This window comes from Protopterus annectens, chromosome 17.part0 (genome assembly GCF_019279795.1).
Source record: "Protopterus annectens isolate FY-2018-M chromosome 17.part0, PAN1.0, whole genome shotgun sequence".
NCBI lineage: Eukaryota > Metazoa > Chordata > Ceratodontiformes > Protopteridae > Protopterus > Protopterus annectens.
In genome coordinates this window covers 692,754,237-692,776,085 of record NC_056751.1, presented here as the reverse complement: position 1 = coordinate 692,776,085, position 21,849 = coordinate 692,754,237, and the positions used below count along the sequence as shown (strand labels likewise).

General features: G+C 41.8%; 1 protein-coding gene across 1 annotated transcript in view; it reads right to left on the bottom strand.

Annotated features, from left to right (window-relative positions):
• LOC122791498 (excitatory amino acid transporter 2-like) overlaps positions 1-21,849 on the bottom strand; it is a 594,255-nt gene that overhangs the window by 549,793 nt on the left and 22,613 nt on the right. The window lies entirely within an intron of this gene.

Sequence of the window (21,849 nt, the reverse complement as noted above, 5' to 3'; positions counted from 1 at the left end):
TGTCTGCCGGGTCTGTGTCCCTCATGGGACTACCCAGGACTACATGCCCATGGACTGCCATATTGTGGTGTGGACAGCACCCTCCCATCGGTAGTGCTGGTGGTATTGCCAGTATGGGAGCATGACTGTGCACAGCCACGTGGGCTATCAGCTGATGTTGTTGCTGACCTAAGTCCACATGTCCAACACCCTACTCCCACCACATATTCAAACACAGACATTACACTACAACAGTGAAATGACGTAAGGTATCACCAGTGCTGTGGAGGGTGTCATGCATCCCAGGCAGCGTGTCATCCATGACCCTGAGCATCCATCTGGTGTACTGGTCACAATATGCCTGTGCCTCCATGATGTACATAGACCTGTGTCAGGTGACACATGCTGTAACAACTCTGACAGGTGGTGGATGGGCAGCAGTCCTCCTTTGAGCACCCCTGTCAATCTGCCTGGATAGGACCTCACCAGCTCTCTGGCTATAGTTAGTGTCTACAGTCACAGATGCCATGGTCTCCACACTCTCCTGTTCGATGCCACTACCTTCTGACTGACCAATGTCTGTGGCTGCTGGGGACTGGGTATGTGTGGGCATACTGACCATGTGTGGGGATATTGGAGCTGGAAGTGTGATGTCAACCAATGGAACAGATCCCATCCCCAATAACCCCATCTGTGCCTCACAATGGCCACCATCATCATTAGAGTCTGATAACACATTTTCAGGTTGTGAGGGGGACACACTCCACCCCCATGGTCAACTGTGAGGGGAAGACAACATGACTACATGATTACCTGCACTATAATGTTTGCTGATCCACACACATGGATACACACACACACACACACACACACACACACACACACACACACACACACACACACACACACACACACACACACACACAGGTGAGGTGCCACAAAAGCATTATACAAACCACACCTTTTGACTGATAGCATGCCCAAGACACAATCAGACCGCAGTAGACATACTCTGGACAGGCCCTGAACAACATGCAGTGCAGATAGATGCAGTCAATGTTGGTAGTACTATACACCTGTGAGATAAGTGACAAGTCAGAGTGTGGGATAGACCTTCACCTAACACACAGTGCACCCGTTTACACAATAGTACTGCACCCCTGTATAGCAGACTGGCTACACCTATACAAAACTATGTGCTATGATGTTACAGCTCCTGCAAATATGGTACTGAGATTACCAATGTGATTCACTACAGTGTACTCCACCACAAGTGAACATGCATGTATTGCAACATGGATATGCTTAACAGTCATGTGCTAGGCAAACTGGCAGTCCTTAACATGCCTAGGGTATAGGTGAAACATTACATAACAGTTCCACACTCACCTGCTACAGGTTGATGTACCCCAGCCACACTAGAGGTACTTATGAATTTGTGGGGGAGAGGTAATGTCAGGACACACACATGTGGCATTGGTACAGGATAATATGTGTATTTATGAACATGTACAGTACAAGCTGTGATACTACCTAAATTGCTGACATTCACAATATGTGTGCACATGTGTGCATTTCAAATCTCGAACCAGAAATGCTGATTGACCTCACAAATACATGCAGGTATGTAGAGGCTGCCACTATGAATGCAACAGTATTAACGTGATGAGCAGGCAGTGGAGGCTTACCTGGACATTCTTCAGCAGTGGAATCTGTGCCACCCACCTCCATGACATATGTAGTGATTGTTTCCTGTGAGCTGGAGGTTGAAACCAGGATTGAAACTCATTTGTGGCTGACAGTGGTTTTTATATAGCAGGCCCTACCCCTGTGCCACCACAGTCCGGGGCCACAGCTGCAGCCCTTTGTCGTGCATGTTGTTGGACCTGTACATAGCTCCTGTCCTGGTGACCCACATCATTCACTTTTACAACCAGGTCTGCCCACAGTGTGGCATGTTGGTGATGGTTGTTGTGAAACCTTGACAACTGCACATGTTGATGGAGTCTCAGGAGATCATGAATTGCAGTGGTCTCAGATTCTGAGAAGGGTGGGTTGTGACGTCTGTATATCCCACCTGACAGACATGAACAGGGGAACACATCACAGAACTGCATACATTGCTCACCAGTATGTACAGACCCTACACATCCACTTTTGCCAACACTATCCACCACTAACTCCCACATCATAACCCTGTCATCTATCAGCACAGTATATCTATGGGTGTCATCAACACAGTGCAATACAGCATGTGTTGGCCGCCTGATCCTGATGTTTCATGCTACTTGCTACATATGCTATGAGGTGTTGCAATGCATGTACTTATTGCACCTACTACTGCCTGTTCATAGCCTGTCTACATGGTGTGCTGTGTTGTCAACCTTCTACTGTATTAGTAATCATGTGGCATGTAGGCCCACCCCTCAGGTCTCCCTGACCTTCTTCCCTCAGATTATGGAATATATGGCTGACAATGTCCTACAGTTTCCCCAGCCAGTGTGGTTGATATATGTGTCCTGGCACTGCATAGCACCTGCCTCATGTGCATGGATGGACAGCCATCTACAAACACCAGCAAGGAACACACTGTGTAAGAAATGCAATGACAGTAGTAACCTGCAGTCCATGCTCTGTCCCTGCCGAGGCCACATATCTGTCCACAAACAGGTTGTCAATACAATCAGTACATCTCACACACCAGCCACACCTACAAAACATGGAAACATCTGCAGTGGTCCTCAACATCCACATCCACAAAGAAGATCTCCGAGGCAGAGCCACACATGAACACCACAGCCATACACAGCTCATACCACACATGGACACACACCTGTGTCCCACAGCCATGCAGGTATCAGCCTATGTCAAACATGTTAGACATAGGGGACTCCAGTGGAGACACACTAGTGTGCCTCTGCCCTGGCTGTGTAAGTGGATGGTGAAAGTTACTTGTGTGTCACGTGGCAAGCTCTGTCTCTCACCAACAGGTACTGTCATGGGTCTGTCACAGTACATGTTGGTGTGCATTACCTGACATGTATGTCCCTGGACTATATGCACTGAGACATGACTAAGCACACTGGTTATGTGTCAAAGGCAGTTATGTCCCTAGCCTTATGCTGCATCATGCTGTCACCCAGACCGATGCCACAATACAATCAGGGAATGATTGCCATTAACATGTGCACATTCATCCTGTAATATTCCAGGTGTTCCAGTACCTGGGAGTCTGGGATGATATGGTAAACAGACCATGATGCTCTGCGAGAGATGGCCTCCATCTGTTTTCACTGGTATTCATGTGTCTTCTACTGGTTATTGGCAGCATCATAGTGACTCCATTATTAAAAGTGGTGAAGTTATCACTAGCAACATGCATGTGTCAGTGCAGCACACATTGACAGTCATGCTGCTAAATTCTAGAGGTGTACACATGACCTTTTTCTCATGTGTACCCATGGGTACACAGACAGTAGTTCAAAGCTGCAGAGAGCACCCCAGCCTACCTGGTCAGCCACTCTATCATACATTCAGACACCATGGTGTAGCCAGTAAAGCCATGGGATATGGGGTAACTGTATATATCAGATGCATAACACTTCCACACTGTACAGGAAGTAAGATGCACAGGAGACACTGCAGGGGCAGTTCACCATTGCCAAGACACACCTATTCAAATCACAGCTAGCTACCGGCCAACACATTTTACCTGGAATCCCATTCGGCCTATATGGACCTCATCAACTGTATTAGGAGTTGGGTCTGTACCCTGATCCTGGGTCGGGTGAATGACCCTAACATACATTATCAGACGTACCCATGCCAGCACACAAATGGCCAGAGAATCATCAAGAGTGGATGTACAAACACCTTCGTGTGGCCAGGGGCTACCCCCACATGAGGTGAAGGTGTATTGCAGTTGACATTACACAACACAGGGTACCACTGCAGCATAGCTACAGTTTCATCCTCTGTGGCAAAGCAACCATCATGCGGTCACATTTGCAGTCACCATCTCCCACAATACCCATCTAGCTAGGGTCAGCCATACATACACCTTCAATGTAAAATACATCCTCACCTCATAGCCCCCAACCCCTCATTAAGTACTGGCAGCAATATACACACATATACACAAGAGCTATATGTTCATTTGTATACATGCATGTAGTCAGGTATACCCGACAAGGCTACATCATCCTCTGCTAGGATATGTACACCTGTCTGATGGTCATCTGCAATGCATACTGCCCATAACAGGGATGACATACTGCTGTCTGAGACAAAGTAGGAACAGGTGATCAATTTGGAGCAATGCTGTATGTACATGAGAATGGGATCAGTCCTGAAAACATGCACAACAAACACAGAGCTTATATTGTCTACGTCCACTACAGACAGTCATCTCCCCTACTGCACATATGTCTGAAACAGCACAGGAAGCACCTGCAGCTGCTCACTTGAGGTGCTCAAGGAAACCAGCTATACCAGTGCTGTTGCTATACTATACTGGATGCCCGACAGAGTCAGTATAGACTTCGCCCCCAGTCTTCCCCATCAGTACATCAGGATAGCCACAGTACCTCCCCCGTCTCCTATATGTAGGGAACAGGTCACCACTGCCATGTGAATGTCATGGTATACATATGCCATGGGAGCCTATCACATCACAGGATGCATCCTACATGACCCCAAGCATAACCTTAAAACACCATAAGGAACCATATTCAAAGGAGGACTGATTATCACCTTTGTCCCTGTTGTTTGTTGGATGACCACTGTCACCCCTGTAGATTAAGGTGTTGCGTCCCCCACTTGGTCACATTATAGACCCAGCAGCCTAACTAGGCTGTTCTGCAAGGCCATAGCACAGTTTTTAGAAAATCCCAGTAACAAGCACAGTAGCAATCTGCACACAATCCATCATGCACACTTAGGCTTTGTCAAGGAAGGGTTCATGTCTGTTGCACTCGGTTGACTTGTATGACACATTCACTAAAGCCATGGACAGGGGATAACAGTGTAAACTGCCTACCTTGACCTGGACAAACTCTGTGACAGTATAACCCCTGTGGCCATTACAGACATAACACTCCCATGTATGCATCACACCATGTTATAAGAGGGGTAACATACTGATAAGCTGACACAACCCACCTATTACACATAGGGGAATCCACCTCAAGCGGTTGACCCATAACTATGTGTGTAACCTCAAAAGGCAGAAATACACAGGAACAGGTGGAAGGTGCGGTACAAGAAGACTGTGTAAACTAGAAGTAAAAAACAAGTACCGAACCAACATGGTTAATGTTGTTTTTAAACTTAGATTTTATTTGTATTGTTTCCTTTGTATTTATAACAATTGTTGCATTGTTTGTGTGTGTACCTTTTAATTATTTCATCAGAATTGCATATGATAGCTGATTGGTTTTGCTTTCTTTTTAAACTTGTCTTTCCACTTGTTTATTAGTCTGAAGAAGCGATAGTGTTATCACGCAAGCGCTCACTTTTTTTTTACTTTTTATTAGTTTCTATTTTGTTTAATAAATAGAGTTTTTTTGCCCAGCCGTGTTGGATCAGTACTTGTTTTTTACTTCTCGTTTACATGTGTAACCTGTTTTTCTGTGTTTGGGCTTTGTTATGTATGATGCAGACTCCTGAGGTGCATGTAACAGCCATTAGCCTATGTCCAACCATGTCTGTGGATGGCTGAATGCTGTGTGCCATCACTGGATGCCCTACTGATGTTGACATCTGCCTAGGAGGGTCTCAAACAGATACATGACTGTTGCCAGACACATGGCCTCAGGCCACATAGCAGGACATGCAGTGTCAACCCCTTTGGGGAGAGTGACATCCCCACATAGTATCTCTGTACTAACAGCATCCTAGGCATGCAATCAGTCATGAGGGAGCTATGGACACAGGTCTTTAGCAACATGATATTTCAACACAATGTTGCAACCATTGCAAGGTACACCTTCTACATGGGCAATGTCATACATAAGGGTATGTCATCAAGGGAAATGGGGTATACACATCCTAGTATTCCTCCCAGTGAGGCTCATTATTGTATCTAATTCCCTGTATGTCATTCACATCACACAGCACATGCAGCAGCTGGGGACATTACAAAGGTTCCCTACCAGGGGATAGCAGGGCATCAAATATTTACCATACACTAATAGGCTATAAGGGCAACCCTCTACCTGGTTTCATACATACTTCTCAGGGGTGACCTCAGTGTGGCATGCCAGGCAATCATGGACTCCACATTGCTGGGACTACTTCACAAGTGGAAGTCACGCTCCACTCTGTTAACACACACACACACACACACACACACACACACACACACACACACACACACACCCTCAACCTGGCGTATCACATGAACTTGGCATGTTAGCAGCTCAGATGTGTGTCCCACACAATCACTTTGTGGTGAAATGGGCACCTTATCCACATCAGGCAGGGTAGCCATTTACACCTTTGCAGGTGTAACCTGAATAACTGTATGGTTAACTGCACATACACCCTCAGGATACCACCTGTGTCCCTGCTAGACTCTGGCATCAGGTGCTGCCTTGCATACACATGGGCTAACATCTGGCCGATGCATATGGCTGCTCAGGGCCCACAGTCTAGTAACCTCATATGGTACCAGAAATACCACATATGGACTGAGTGCTGCGACAGACTGCGTTGTTATGTGTCCACAACCAACACTGCCATGGACTATTGGCTGTCTCCTATGGGTATTGTTACAGTCCCATCATGTCATCCAGTCTACATCTGACAAATAGGTGAGTGGTAGTACACGTGCATGTGGACATTCCAGCAACAGCTGTGCTTCAAAATAACTGACGGCAGTGCATATGTGGTGTAGGGTATCCTCCTCATAGGTGTCTGACAGCTGCAGTACCCAGATGTTTGCGGAATGTGTACATGTGCCTGATAGATGTAGACCCCCTGCCATAGAAATGTGGATTTCCAGACACAGGCTGGATAATACGTAATACGTGATAGTTATCCACAGAGTTTGGGGAATGTGTCTGTGACATGCCAGACACCTGGGAACATAGTATGGTACATTAATATCTGCCACTGCATTCATTTCCTTACATTGTATGCTCAATATGTGCACATTGCTGCTGAGGCACAGCCAGTGTCCCCCACTTCCAGTGCCTATAACTTCCTGTCATGCTGTAGGGGGTCACCAGGTATGCTAGCCATAGGTGTCAGACAATGAGATACAGGTGTGGAGTACACAGTGACCTAGCCAGACTACATCAGGAACTGTCAGGGACACCTGGACAATCTTTGAAGTAAGCCCGTATGACATTCAGACTGAGAGTGGCACACTAACAGTACATGATGTGATATTCCAGCTGTATCCAGCAGTACATACTGTCAGTATTGTACAACAGATAATTCAGCAGCAGTCATATGTGAGCTGACTATTGCTGGGGTGAGTCAGGGACCAGAGCTGTGATCTATGTCACTGCAGTCAGAGCCATAAGAGATGGTTGTAGGTGCTGGACAGCAGAGTAACAGCAAAAAGTCAGTCCAAAAAATGTGGTTGAGGCCTACCGTGTACATTCCTATTTCCAATGATTGCATCCCCCCATCTTCATTCCATTACATGCTTGATTTTCTGATACACCTGGTATATTGCTGTACTCTTTTGTGAGAGGAAACCCAGTTGTAGTCTCCTACAGAATTGCAGTCTGTCATCATGAAGAAAGTGCCAGACCTGTTTACTATATGCAGAGGCTTGCCTTTTGTAGGTAACTCATGAACAGGTGATTGCCTGTGCACCAGTCTATGACTCCCACTAGCTAATTGCATCTAGAACAGCTGTGTTGCATTGCTATTATCCAATGGCATGGGAACACAGTCCTATAATTAAGGCCTTCATGTAGTCCTTTGCCCTTTTCCTGGCCTGTGAAGAGGACATTACTGAGGTATGTGAGCTACAGCATCACAGATGGTATGCAGAAATAGTGTTCACTGTTTAGATTGATGTATTATGTCCACAGTTATGCATGCTATGTTTGGCCATTGTTGAGAGAGTTTGTGATTCTGTGGCAGGTTACTGTTTAAAAATGTGTGTTGGTCTCAGTAAGGAGGCAGACAGTTGTGAGGGTTATACATCCTTTTTATCTGAATCTGCATGCTGCTGCAGTTGATCCTGCTATATCAGCTGTGTATATTTGTAGGGGGTGACTGCATCCCCCCAACACTTTATATATGGTTGTTGTATGGATGTGTTCTAGGCATGGTAGGTCTGCAGCAGTTATCTGAACATACAGCTGCATGTGTGTGGTAGGCCACAACTGCTGCATTCTGGGCAGGAGTCATACTGGGGATTGTGAACACATTGGGGACAGCAAGCTATATATGTCAGTGAGGAAGCAGTGTCGGCTGTTGTTTCACAGCATGGCCAGGGTGAGGGTACCCATTACAGTCCAGGTGAGGTATGTGCCTCTAGTACATATGTTAAGTAGTAGTTCCATCCAGACAGTCGTAGGGAAGGTTTAGGACACATATTGATATTTGTGACATTTGTCCCACCCTGCAGGCTTTTGAGATGCTACTGTGCATGGCACTGACTGTGGTAGCAGCAAGAGATGTGCTGGACATTGCAGGGCTCGGTTATTTGTAGGTTGTATTGCTGAGCATGTAGTTGTTGTCCAACAGACTGGACTGTGGGCCTGAACTGTGGGTGTTCAGATATCAGACATGCTGGGAATGTTACAAAGCTATGGAGTAATTAATGTGGGAGGTGTAGTTGCAAGACATATGTGCATGCATATAGTGTGTTCCACAGGATTGGCATGAACATGTCTGTTTGGATGGCTTTGACGTGTGACATTAACCTGTCATACTTTTGTGAAATCAATCAGCAATACCTTGCCGTTATATTAGCACACAGAATAGCTTTGATAACAAGCATGCCATATGTAGGTGACACAACTGTGGACATTCTGCAACAGTCTGTGCAGTTTTCAGCTATTCCTGATATGGTGGGCCTCCAGGCAATCCATCAACATGTCTTTGGTTGTGTACTGGTTCAGTGTCTGCATTACATGCCCAAGTACACTGTCATTTATCACATTATATGTAGATGTGGTGTCAGTGGTACTCAGGATATCTTGGTAACAACACATGTAATTCCCCAGAATTGAGTTGGTCTACTGGTGTATTGCAGTGAACTAGAGTTCAGATGGTCCTAAGGCCAATACTTGGAAAGGATATATTTTTCCCTAATGTGACATGACTGTACTGCATGATATCTATAGAAAAAAGCCTTAATTTGACGGAACCCAGTTGTCCTAGTGCTGTGCTGCTCTGACAATAGTTTAGAAGGTCCTGGGTGTAATACTTGGCAATGGTGTCTGTCTTTCCCTAATCATACATTACTGTTATGCATAATATCTTTAGAAAAAAAAGGCATTCATTTCTTAGAGCTTAGTTGTCCTAGTGGTGTGTTACTCTGACTATAGTTTAGAAGGTCTTGGGTCCAATACTTGGCAGTGGTGTCTTTTTTCCCTAATGTTACATGACTGTACTGCATGATATCTTTAGAAAAAAGCATTAACTCCTCAGAGATCAGTTGTCCTAGTGGTGCACTACTTTGACTATAGTTCAGAAGGCCCTGGGTTCAATACTTGGTAGTGGTGCTTTTTTTTCTCTAATGTTACATGACTGTACTGTATCATATATTAAAAGAAAAACATTAATGCTCCAAGGCTGAGTTGACCTAGTGGTGTATTTCTCTGAGTATAATGCAGAAGGCCCTGGGGTTGAGCCTTGCTAGGGCTGGTTAGTTTGTAGCTGGGCAGAATAGTGTCTGAATCAGAAAGGGTGATTAAAGCAGTTTTAAGTTTTAAACATCATTAATCCTCATGAATATTCATGTTAAAACCTTGCATGCAGAAAAAACACTACTAACCATAAAACTTTGCATAAAATCTTCATAAATATTAATAAAACATGATATACATTTTACAAACTTAAAAAATACATCACATGAATTTATAAAACCATAAAATGCTTAAATATCTTGGATAACTTAAGTAACTTAAATAAAACCATTTGTATTAAAATAAAAGTAAAATGAATATTCATGAGGATTAATGATGTTTTAAATTGGATGTTTTTTATTTGATAATTAACCTCCTGGAGGATTATAAAAGACATTAATTGTTCTCTGACCCACATCTGATGAAGTGATTCAAACGAAAATGTTGGTTTTAATGTGTATGTTTATGTACTTTTGTGCTTAAATTAAAGCTGGATTTTAAAAGAATTCTGGCTGATTTTTGGTCCTGTGGTGCCTTGGATTGTCTGACATGTCACAATGCCAAGCAGCATTTATCTCCACTTAGCTTTGCTTAGCACTGTGTGTCCCCACTTAAACTCATACAATTTTCCAAAAAAAAGAAAAGAAAAAAGGGGTGATAGGAAAATGGTGAAATGGGGACAAGCAGGGGGAAAAACAATATGAAAGGCAGCAAGGGATATGCAGGGTAGGTGTAGGAAAGGACCATAGCTTTCCATTTCTTGTGCAGCAACAGCTGTGCATGATGTGGACAATTTGGTATTTGGAGCCTCACACCCCACAGGGAGGGGTTTGGGTGACATAAGTTTGTTGATTAATTGATGGGATGATTGCTTCATGGCAGTGTACATGGGGGTGAAATGGAGAGCTATGTATGGGATGATTTCTGTTTTTTATTTGGGACAGAAGCCCTTTTTTTTAGATGAGAGTGGGATGTTGGGGAAGGGTTGTAGATACATTTGAGGAGGTAAGTTGGGTAGGAGAGGTTACATTTCTTGACAGACAAGACAGACAAGACAGCAGACAGGGGTGGTGTATAACACATGAGGGAGTAAACACCTTGGATGGGGAGGGTAGTTGGGAATCAGAGGACCAACTGCCCCAGATGGAAACAGTGGGACTAAGGTCCTCACCCATGGGCAGTCACCACTGCCCTTCATGGCCCCAGCAGTGGCTGTGCTGGGGGCTGGGTGCTGGGGCCAGGCTGCCCCTTGAGGTGCTCCAGTCTGCCCTCTATCTGGAGCAGGCAGTCATCTAAATCCTGCTGGATGACCCGGCACACCATCCCTGAGAGGTGATTATGGGTGACAGGATCCTCCCCACGCCCACACCTGGGGGGGAGGGCGCTGTCCCCTGAGGCTGTTCTACCTGAGGGTGGTGCAGGACCAGCAGACGAGGCAGATCTTGGTTGGGTCCCAGATGTGCTTGTACCTAGTTCCACAGCCAAATGAGGTGGGACAGGTGGATCCACTGGGATTGGCCTACTCAAATGTGCTATGGTGTTGAGGTTTGTCAAAGCGTATTGGTTAGCCATGAACAAAACATTTCAACATTAGTTATAACATTATGCATGGGTGTTCCAATTAACCCAGAACAATAGAATTGCATAGCAAACGGAACACATGCATACATGGAATAACAGTCATTATTGTAACAGCATGCCAGTAACAGTTATGGCAACAGGCCAACAACAGTGGAATTTTAACAAGGTATGTTAGTATGCAGTCATTGAAATATATGAACAATAATACAGCACAAGTCCCAACATTAGGTTTTACCCATAGTATATGAATAATAGCTACTGATGCAGATAAGGGGTGGGGGAAGAGAAAAACATTCCATTAACAACTGTATAGGCTTATATTTTTCACAACAGTAGGTTCATAGGTTCATAGGTTAGTACTAAGCTATTGGCCCTAGGGCCTATACATGCCTAGCCATAACAATTCCCTGGCTATTTCTTCCCACAATGTTTACTTCCCTGGACCCCTGTCTAGCAAGGAGACTGATGTGATCCCCAGGGGAATTTCCTATCTCCCATCCCATCGTCAAGGTTCCTTTTGAAGATGGCCAAAGAGGCGCTCTTCTTGACATGTATGGGCAGTCAATTCCAGAGTCTGGGGAGTCTCTCAGTCAGGAACCTATCTCTCCAGCATGTTTTGTTTATTGTGATGACAAGGTTTAGATCCCTGGAGTGTGTGGCTCTGAGGTATTGGGATTTCTTTAAGTGTAGCATGTCCAACAGCTCTGGGTTTGACATGGCCTTGTATGTTAAGCAGAGATTGCCTCTGAGTACTGCTCATTACTCTACAGGTCTGCCCATACTTTACATCTACCTGTGCCCTATAGCTTCTATAGCACATACATACATGTTAAGCTGTCAACCTGGAATGGTATGGGCCAAGCTGTGAGAACTATAGGTACATAGCTACAGGGGACTCGTACATGTCAGGGTTATATATATGACTAACAAGGTGTACCCTGCACTGATGCTATATGAGTGTGCTACTGGCATACTTCAACTGGATTTATATCTGTTCCCAAGGTTATTGGCAACAGTGATCACTAGCTGTGACAGCATGACAACTGTGAGACATGTATTGGGAAGAATACATGGTGTATATACCTATCCTGCTGTTATTTGTAGGCATGGGGTTGGACTATCGGCACACACTCACAGATGCACCAGGCATATGGTAGTACATCTGTACACAGTTTATTAGTATACCCTTCATACAGCTAATACGAACATTTCTTTACCTGTCAGCCCTGTGGAGAAAATATCTGTTAACACTACATGACTGTTTCTACAAATAGTCAGGGCTACTTGTCTGTTACTAAAAACACATCTTAGTACCAGTCTCTGGATTCAAACCTTCGTTTGTGTGTGCAAAAATGAACAACATATCTATTTCTTACTACACTGAGCCACTAGGCCACTGCTATGTGCTGCTTGACTGATTTGTGCCTAAAACTCAATTGCTTACAATGTCTGACCTGGTAATATGAGTGTCACAGAAGATTTCAATGACAGTTGAACATACATGCATGAGATTCATGCATGACAGATATAGTATGTGAACTGCGTAATAATACTTGGAATGCAGGTATACACATTTAACCTCTAGTGGATGGGAATATGTGTGATCTGCATAAACCATATCAGGGTGCTGGGTTGCATACCTAACCCATATACATTTGCACATCCTATATTTGCAGTCTCCACCTGTTACAGTCTCATACTTGCCTGCATCAGCATACTTACATTCAGGAATTCATATAGCTGAAATGCAAAGGTTAACACAAGACAATCCTGAGGGAAACACACTATAATACATTACACATTACTATTCAAGGTTCAGATCTTAGTGCAGAACATATATCAAATTTCATTCTATCTTGTTGTACAGCTCCATATCTACACTTTAGCATAGCAGTTCTTTATCAGACAAACTTCACTCACTTCATGGTGTCATAGCCATATTTGCTGTGGAGCACCTGTACAACTGTATTTCTTCAACAACAGACCAGAATAAACACAACAGTTGGTAGAAAGAGCTTTATTGAGGGTGACATGGCACAGTGGTTTATTACATTCAAAATTTTGACTTCAGTTGTACTGCATATCCTGTAGATGATGAATGAATGTCATTTATTACCTTCACAGTTGTAATCAGAGTGTACTTTATTACAAGATCCATAGTATTCGTACAGTATATACTTCTGTCATTCCTACACACTATTACTACAGTATTAGCTTTCTTTCATCAATAGTAGCTTGTTGGATACCTTCACCTGTATTGCACAGTACCTGGCATTACTCAGTTATATAAATGTGGGTCTAAGAACACATTTATTGCAGTACACTCAGAACACACTATACCTACTGGCAGTAAACAATGTACTATTTCTTATTTATTGTACTATATATTGTAAGATAGGTCTGGTACTCACCACACTGTTGGTGCATCCTTGCTATGCTCCCTGCATGGGCCTCTAAGTTGCAAGTCCTCTTCCCTGCAGCTGGGGGAAGGGAACCACACCATTATGCATACCTGTCTATCACATATTCATGTTAGAATTTCATAAAGCAATACTTCATATGTTTACAAACTTATGCGGCATCTTGAATCCATTGGGCCAAGAGCACCCCCTTCCTCTGCTTCAGGTTTTCATAATGATGATGCACCTGCTCACCAGTATGGGGAATTCCAGTGGCATTGGTGAGCTCATGTGCCAGATGGTCCCATGCCTGAAACCTGTAACCAGAGCCCTGGTACTGGCCCAGCAGCAGTCTGACATCAAGGTCTTTAACTAGGAGTCCAACCATGACCCTGAACTCCAACATGCTCCAGTGCTGCACCTGAAAGCGCAATCCCTCTCCAACTCCTGCCATAGTTCCTGCACGAGTCAAACTCCAACAGGTTCTGGCTATATTCCCACCTGTGCAGTTTAAATAAGGCTATTTTCCCACCCTTCCCTGCCATTGGACCATTTTTAAAAATGTTAAGCAAAGCTCAGCAGTGCTCAAACCTGCTCAGCTGAGTTGAGCAGTGCTTAAAGAGGCAAATATTTAGCGATGCTTAGCAGTGTGCAAACCCACTTAGCTGAGCTGAGGACTGTTTAAACTGGCAGTACTAAGCAATGCCCAAACCAGCTAAGCATAGCTGCTCATTGCTAACTACTGCTAAGAAAGGTCTTGTATAAGCTTTGCTTAGCAGTGCTTAGCAAAATTTAGCTAAGGGCAAACAAGACATTTACATAATAACAGAAATATTTATTGATATTAATTAGTCATTATTGATACTTTATTATTATGTGTTTGTATTTTACTTTACATGACCTCACCCTATGTACTTTGATTACATTAACTTGGTGTGTGACTGAACTGTATTGTACACTTGCTTTTAACTGAATGTAAAATGGTTTTATTTTAAAACAAAAATTGAGCACTTTCATCCATTTTTTTTGTCAAGTTTAAGCATAGCTGAGTGTGTTTGTGCAGCAAGGTCCATTGCTCAGCAGTGCTTAAACCTAACAAAAAGCTATATAGAAATGTATAGCTGAAATATTCACAGATGAGTTAGCTGTTTAGAGACACGGCTCTGTGTGCAGTAGGTGCATGGTTCAAATACCATGACAGGCCATTCAGCTTTTACATTGGAAAGCATTCCTAATTATATATATATATATATATATATATATATATATATATATATATATATATATTTTTTTTATTGCTGTAGCTATTGACATTTGCAACCAGGTTAGTGCAGCTGGTCCAGACTCACAGTGTCAGTGGAGATATGAGGTTAAAACCTCCAGTTAAATGCAAATGTTGCTGCTGGATGAAAATGCTCAATTTTTGTTTTAAAATAACTATTTTACATTCAGTTCCAAAGTGCGGTCTTCTGCATTTACCTATTTCAGTGATTTTTTTTTTATTGTCAGCTTTTGTGTGGCTCCTTATTTTATTATAATGTTTCTCAAGTTTGGAGAGTTGTGAGACTTGAAGGTTATTGAAGAATGGAGAAGTATAGAAGAGAGATGGCAGTAGGAAAGTAGAGGCTATATGTCTGCCTATGTCAGTGAGGCAGGTTTTTATTTTATATGAAGTTCCTCATTTTTGACGAGTTCTTTCAACCATGTGTGACACATGGTGGTCAAACTTCAGCTGGTCATCTATGGTGACTACAAGAAATTTGGTGCCATTTATTTTTTCTATCATGGTGATTTAGGCCAAGATGATACAGAATAGTTTTGTTTTGAGGAAGAGTAGTAATTTAGTTATTTTGCAGATTAGAAGTAGTTGTGAATTATTTAGCCATATTTCAATTAATAAGGATTATTGCATAAGATATTAGAATTAAAAGAGAGATTTGGCACATCATATTAGGGCTGAGTCATCAGCATATTGAACTAGGGTAATGTTTATATAGCTGTGTAGAGGACATTGATGACTATGTTGAGAAGCATGGGACCTAATATAGATCTTTATGGGACACCGATACTTTCTGCACTCTATTTGAGAGGTAGGTATGGAACCATTGTAGAGAAGAGTCAGTGGAAATAAGGACAAGAGTTTATGTTAGATTTTCTGGTAGGAGACAGTATCAAAAAAGTGTCTGACAATTCTAGGAAGATGAGGGAGACTAGCCTTCCAGAGCTTCCGTAGGTGTTGACAATATTAACAAAAGTCAGCAAAGCAGTATTGTGCTGTGAGGAACAATGAAGCTGTGTTTGATTGAAGACAGAAGCTGACTATTTAATTAGGAATTTCACCTTTATTTGATAATAGATACCAATTACAGTGTGTACCACTTGGATAGGTTTGGGGGGGAAACACGCAGCATGTTTTAGGAGGTACAAGGAACCCCAAAGAGAACATACAAACTCCATACTGGTATCAGCTGCAAGGCTGATCAAACCTTGCACCTTCGTCATGAGAGACAAAGACATTAATGATTATGCCAAGTGTATCTCACAATTTAAATATCTGTCTGAACTTTAGCAACACCTTCTTTACCTCCACCAAAGTGAATATATTATGAACTACAAAGAGGCTAGCAACACACTACTAATATTCTGCACTTCATGTCCAATGAACGTTTGACACTTTCTGCATACCCCCCACTGGCACTTTCTTGGAAAATCACCCCATTTACCATCATCTTTTAACTCAATGTTTGATATAAAGCTTTCACCACTTTGATGAAGCTTTTCTCCTGCACAGTTTCCACAATTGCTTGCAACACAAACACCTAGCTAATGTTGAATAACGTAACTAGTACCACCTTCAACTTGCCATTTTTCCGCTATACTTATAATCCTCTACTGTAACCTCCTTTGATCTTTACAAAATCTTTGCTTTATTAACCCCCCCATGATGCTGGGTAATGATTTCACGACTTGTTTTTTCCAGCTATGCAGCTAATACTTCACATAAAACTTTGTGTCCGCACTAATAAGTGAGATCGGTCTGTAATCTGCTGGATCATCCTTTTCTCCTTCCTTTTAGACACAAAAACTCCTAGTGTCACTTTCCATGTTAAAGAATCCTGTGTTATCATTTAGTGCACCCCTGAATGCATAGGGTTAGATATCCTCTAGCCCAGAAGCCTTCTAAAATACTTTCATTGACACTTGCCTGTGGATTTTGCAGCAATGGAATGAAACAAGACTGCGTAAGAAGTGTACAGGTATTCTATATAGTCAAAATGTGGCAATTGTTTATTACATGTATTACAGCTCCTTTTTGGAAGCTAAAGGGTAGTCTCTTCAGTCACATACTTTCTATAAATATGAAGTAACAGTTGATAAACATTCCTGTGTGAAAACTTTCTTTTGTTTTATTTTACTTTGCATATATCTATATTTTTTCAAAGGTATTATTTAAGTTGCATTTTATTGGCAGTGTTTCACCTTTGTCAAGGCACATTATAAATCACTGTAGCACTTCTTCATGCTTTGTTATCACTTCATTAGTTGTTAATAGTTGTAGATGACTTTGTAATAAATATTCCAAGGGAAGAATTCTGAAAAACTTGCTTTCAGTGTGACCTATAGCAGTGTATACCTGCCCCAATTCCAAAGTAAGTAAGTAAGTGTAAGTTATTTAAAATGAGAGCAAGTGTTTTGGAATCTGGCCCCTGGTGTAAGCCTACTTCATTTATAGGCCTTATACCTGCAGTAAGTCACTTACACTGAGAGCAAGTCTTTGGGAATCTAGCCCCTTATCTTTTGTGTGGTCAAGTGATAAATACTCTAAGGCCTTAGATGACACATCCTAGAAGCTTTACTTGCTTATACTTTAGATTAACCAACACCACATAAATGTTATATCTATAGTCCTTGTAACAGTCTATGTGAATCTTGAATGATTTATTTCTTCATCAGATGTTTAACATTCTGTATGGCTGATCCGTACTTAGCCATTTCACTGCAGATAATTTTGACAAGATTTTATATGTAAAATTCCCATCACTCTGTCCATTTTTAAATTCCATGCCTCCATATTGTGGACCATTATCTAAGTCAGTTGTACAGCATCTTGATCTGAATCCTAAATGATCATTTCACACCTTAATTTCTACTGCTCTGTTTATTTTTTAACAGTCACCCACACTTTCATGCAGTGTGACATGTGCCTCTGTATTGCCGACAGTTGTGAACAAAGCCAGATCCAGCACTAGGCAACCACAGCAGTCACCTAGGTTCACTGGCTGGGAGAGGGCTCATGCTGGCTGGAATGGGGTCACTGGTTGTGAGATTTATTTTTTTAATTTAAAACAATAATAAATTTTAAGGGCATTCTTTTTTAAGATGAATGCCATTTGTGTCTGGTCGCACAGAAGCAACAGGTGTCTGAACTATTTCCTTCCATCTTAGTCTTCTGCATTCGTGGGATTTGAATGCCAGAAGACATTTGAAATACAGACCACAAATGGACAAGTAAGAAGTACATATGTATGTTTTTGTTTAAGTGGTAGGTAGGTGTGTGTGTGTGTGTGTGTGTGTGTGTGTGTGTGTGTGTGTGTGTGTGTGTGTGTGTGTGTGTGTGTGTGTGTGTGTGTGTGCGTGTGCATGCACGTGTGTGTGTGTGTGTGTGCCTGTGATTAAAAGAAGGAGGGAGGTGTCTCAACAGATTTTTGCCTCATATTTTTAGTCTGTTCCTCATAAAATTAGTTTTTTTTTTTTTGGGGGGGCGCGTTATTGTGGCAAATCAGTGAAGACAGAATTCACTAAATAATGACAGGCATTTGAGCTTCAGACTTCATATCATTCAGAAAATTCATTATAGCACAATACCTTTTATTCTAGCAACTTTATAAGTTTGTGAGAGTAATATTTAAAGCTTGTCCTGATTTTTGGGCTTTGTCCCCCCCATTATTTTTGGCTTTGTCCAGAATTTTTGTGCTAAGAGTTTGAGAGGTATAGGGTGTGTATATGTGTGTGTGTGTGTGTGTGTGTGTGTGTGTGTGTGTGTGTGTGTGTGTGTGTGTGTGTGTGCGTGTTTAACAGGGAGGTAGGTGTTTGTGTGTGTAAGGAGGAGATAGGTAGTTGTGTGTGTGTTTGTGTGTAATAGGGAAGGAGGTGTGTGTCTATGTGCATGTGAGTGTGTGTATAACAGGTAGGTAGGTAACATAATTCTCAAATGTCCAGATTTTTCCCCTATAGTTGTGGTCTGTTCCTCATGAAATGGACTGAAGTTACTAAATAATGACAGACATTTGAGTTTCATTTTTCAGATTCCTTAGAAAAATGCATACTTACACAAATCCCGTTATTCTAGCAGTGTTCATGACAGCAGTATTCATAATCTGTCCCTATTTATTTTAGGCTTTCTCCAGACTTCATGCACTAAGAGATTGAAGTGTTTGTGTGTGGGAGTGAAATGCCCTAGTTACAGATAGCAGGTGGTTAGTAATTTGCTTAGGCTGAAACCTTGTATCTTAGCTACAGGAAACAGACTAAATTCTGTCTTCCCCAACTACCAAGTTGAATGTTTCAGGGAACTGATTTTCAGGTACATTTATCAGGGAACTATGAGCTTTCAGGGAAAAGAAGTTTACTGCTGTGCATGCTAAGTTTGTTTACAATGCACAACTTTTTGTTTTGCAAATAGTATCATTATTGTGGCATCAAATTTAAAAGCAGTGTTAGTAGTATGACAGGTAGCACTTTGATGCAGAAGGCTGTGTGTTCGACTCTCACAGCATGTAAATGGATTGCTTTTACTCTGTTGTATATTAAGGGGGGGGGTGCTGCAGTCCTGTGTGTGTCCTCCTTTGGATGAGATACCTAGTAACTATGAACCTGTTATCAGTTTGCCATCCATCCCTTATTGCAGTAGTACCAGCTTACCATTTTTTAATGCAACATAGGTAATTTATTTTTCAAGGAGAGCAGGCACTGAATTTGTAGATGAAACACTGAAATATAAAGTTGTTTGCTAGCAGCAATCTCTTCATTAGTTACAGATCTCTTTAATGTGGAATTATTCAGATGACTTTTACTTCTGCAGAGATTGTGCATATTTACATCTACCACCTGCCCCTCTTTGCGAGGGGCAGTCCCACTTTGGGCAGTTTTGTCCTGTGAAAAAAGCTAAAACATGACAAATGTCCTGAAATTTTAAGACAAAATATATTTCTTAACTTTTCTTATAGTTACATAAGACAGTTATTTTGTATGTGAAACACATAAATATTGTATGAAATAGCATAAGCAATGCAAATGCTACAAAAATAAGCTTTAATTTTTGCAAAAAAGTGAAGTTCTGTTCTTTGCACTGGCCGTGGGTATGTTTTTTTCTGCATAATCTCACATTTCTACAAAAAATTGGCATTTGAAAAGGTGCCAACTCTATGCATATTGACCGATATTGGTGGATTGCAATGACAGAAGTTTGAGTGGCATTTTATGCTTGAAATGTTCTGAATTGGGCAGTTTTGTCATTATTGGTTCATATGTTTTATTTCATTGCTTACTGGAAAAAATGTTCAAAACTATAAATTTAAAAGACGCTGTAAGATGTGCTGCTGTATTATACAGGGAATATAATTTAATACAATCAGGAAGGTAAATCAAAGACCTTTTGCATGTTTACATGGTCCTAAAAATCTGTGCAAGAGGCCTACCATTTGAAACAGCCCAAAGGTAAACTTAATCCACCACTGGCCATATGCATTTTCTTTCAATGTGGGTTTCAATGCTGTTTCAATGAATGAGAGTTTCAAGGGCAGAGAAGTTTTACTGCTAAGTCTGTTTTCATTGTGAGACTGTATTGCTTTGTTTAGCAAATGTCTATCAGTGTTTGTGCTATAAAATTTGAAATAAATGTTTTAAATTAAATCCAAATATCTATAATTATTGTAGAAGTAAAGCAGAAAACAGTATACACACTGAGAGTTTTGAACAGTGTTTATGGTAACTGGAGAGAAATAGCCACGCAATGGGACCCTAGAATGGCTGTTGGGGGACTGCATATGGTAAGGGCCCAGTCAATTACCCAGCCTAGGGCCTCATTTGACCTTGATCTGGCTCTGATTGTGTATCATCCCTTTGTTCTTGTACACTGGTACTAGAATGATTATTCTCTAGTCATCTGAGATATGCCACCCCCATCTCTTTCTCTCTCCATTCTCTCTCTCTCTCTCTCTCCATATCACAAGAGAAAATACTCAGAACCCTCTTCTCTAAGGCATCCAATACATTGGTTGCATTTACTGAGACTTTATCTAAGCATGTCACTGTCCTGGACTTCATATTTCCATTACTCACATTGTACTTCTTTTATGGTGGGCTCTCCTTTCTATTTCACTGTAGCTTGTGCTTGAGGCAGAACAGCTTCTTTGCCTTTTTCTTTCTCATCTGGAAGCTTCTTGAAGTATTCCATCCATCTGCTCTTACTGCCCCTTTTTGTGTCATTGCCTTGTAATTTTCTACAGCTTTATTGTGCCATTTTCTGGATCACTTTGCAGTAGCTGGAAGAGTTTGTCTAATACTTTGTTCATTGGCATGTGACTGCTCTCTTAGCCTTTTTATTAGCCAATAACCAAAAGGGCCTTTTTAAGCCTAGCCATAAAACCCCACAGCTTGTCTAGGATTTGAACCCAGGAACTCTCATACCAAAACACGAAACATACCCTTACACCAACAAGCCACAGTCAATCCCAGCACATAACTTACAGATATGTTCAGCATGTTAAAGTTATGATGAAAAAAGAGGGACTCGAAAGTGTCAAAGTTAATTATCATGAAACATTCTTCCTCTTTTTATTGGGCTCTTGACAATGTGCATTTTGCTTATCTGATAACAATGTTTATTTCCTGCAGGACTCCTTCAGCAAACTGTCATCCGTGTATAAACCTGGAATGCCACTAGAAACAAACAACTATAATTGAATCTCAGTTCTATACCGTCTTGTGAAGTACTTAAGGTTAACAAATACATGAACTGTTAGACTTCTTATGAGACAATCAACTAAGTGATTCAAAGCATGTTTTCCTAAGGG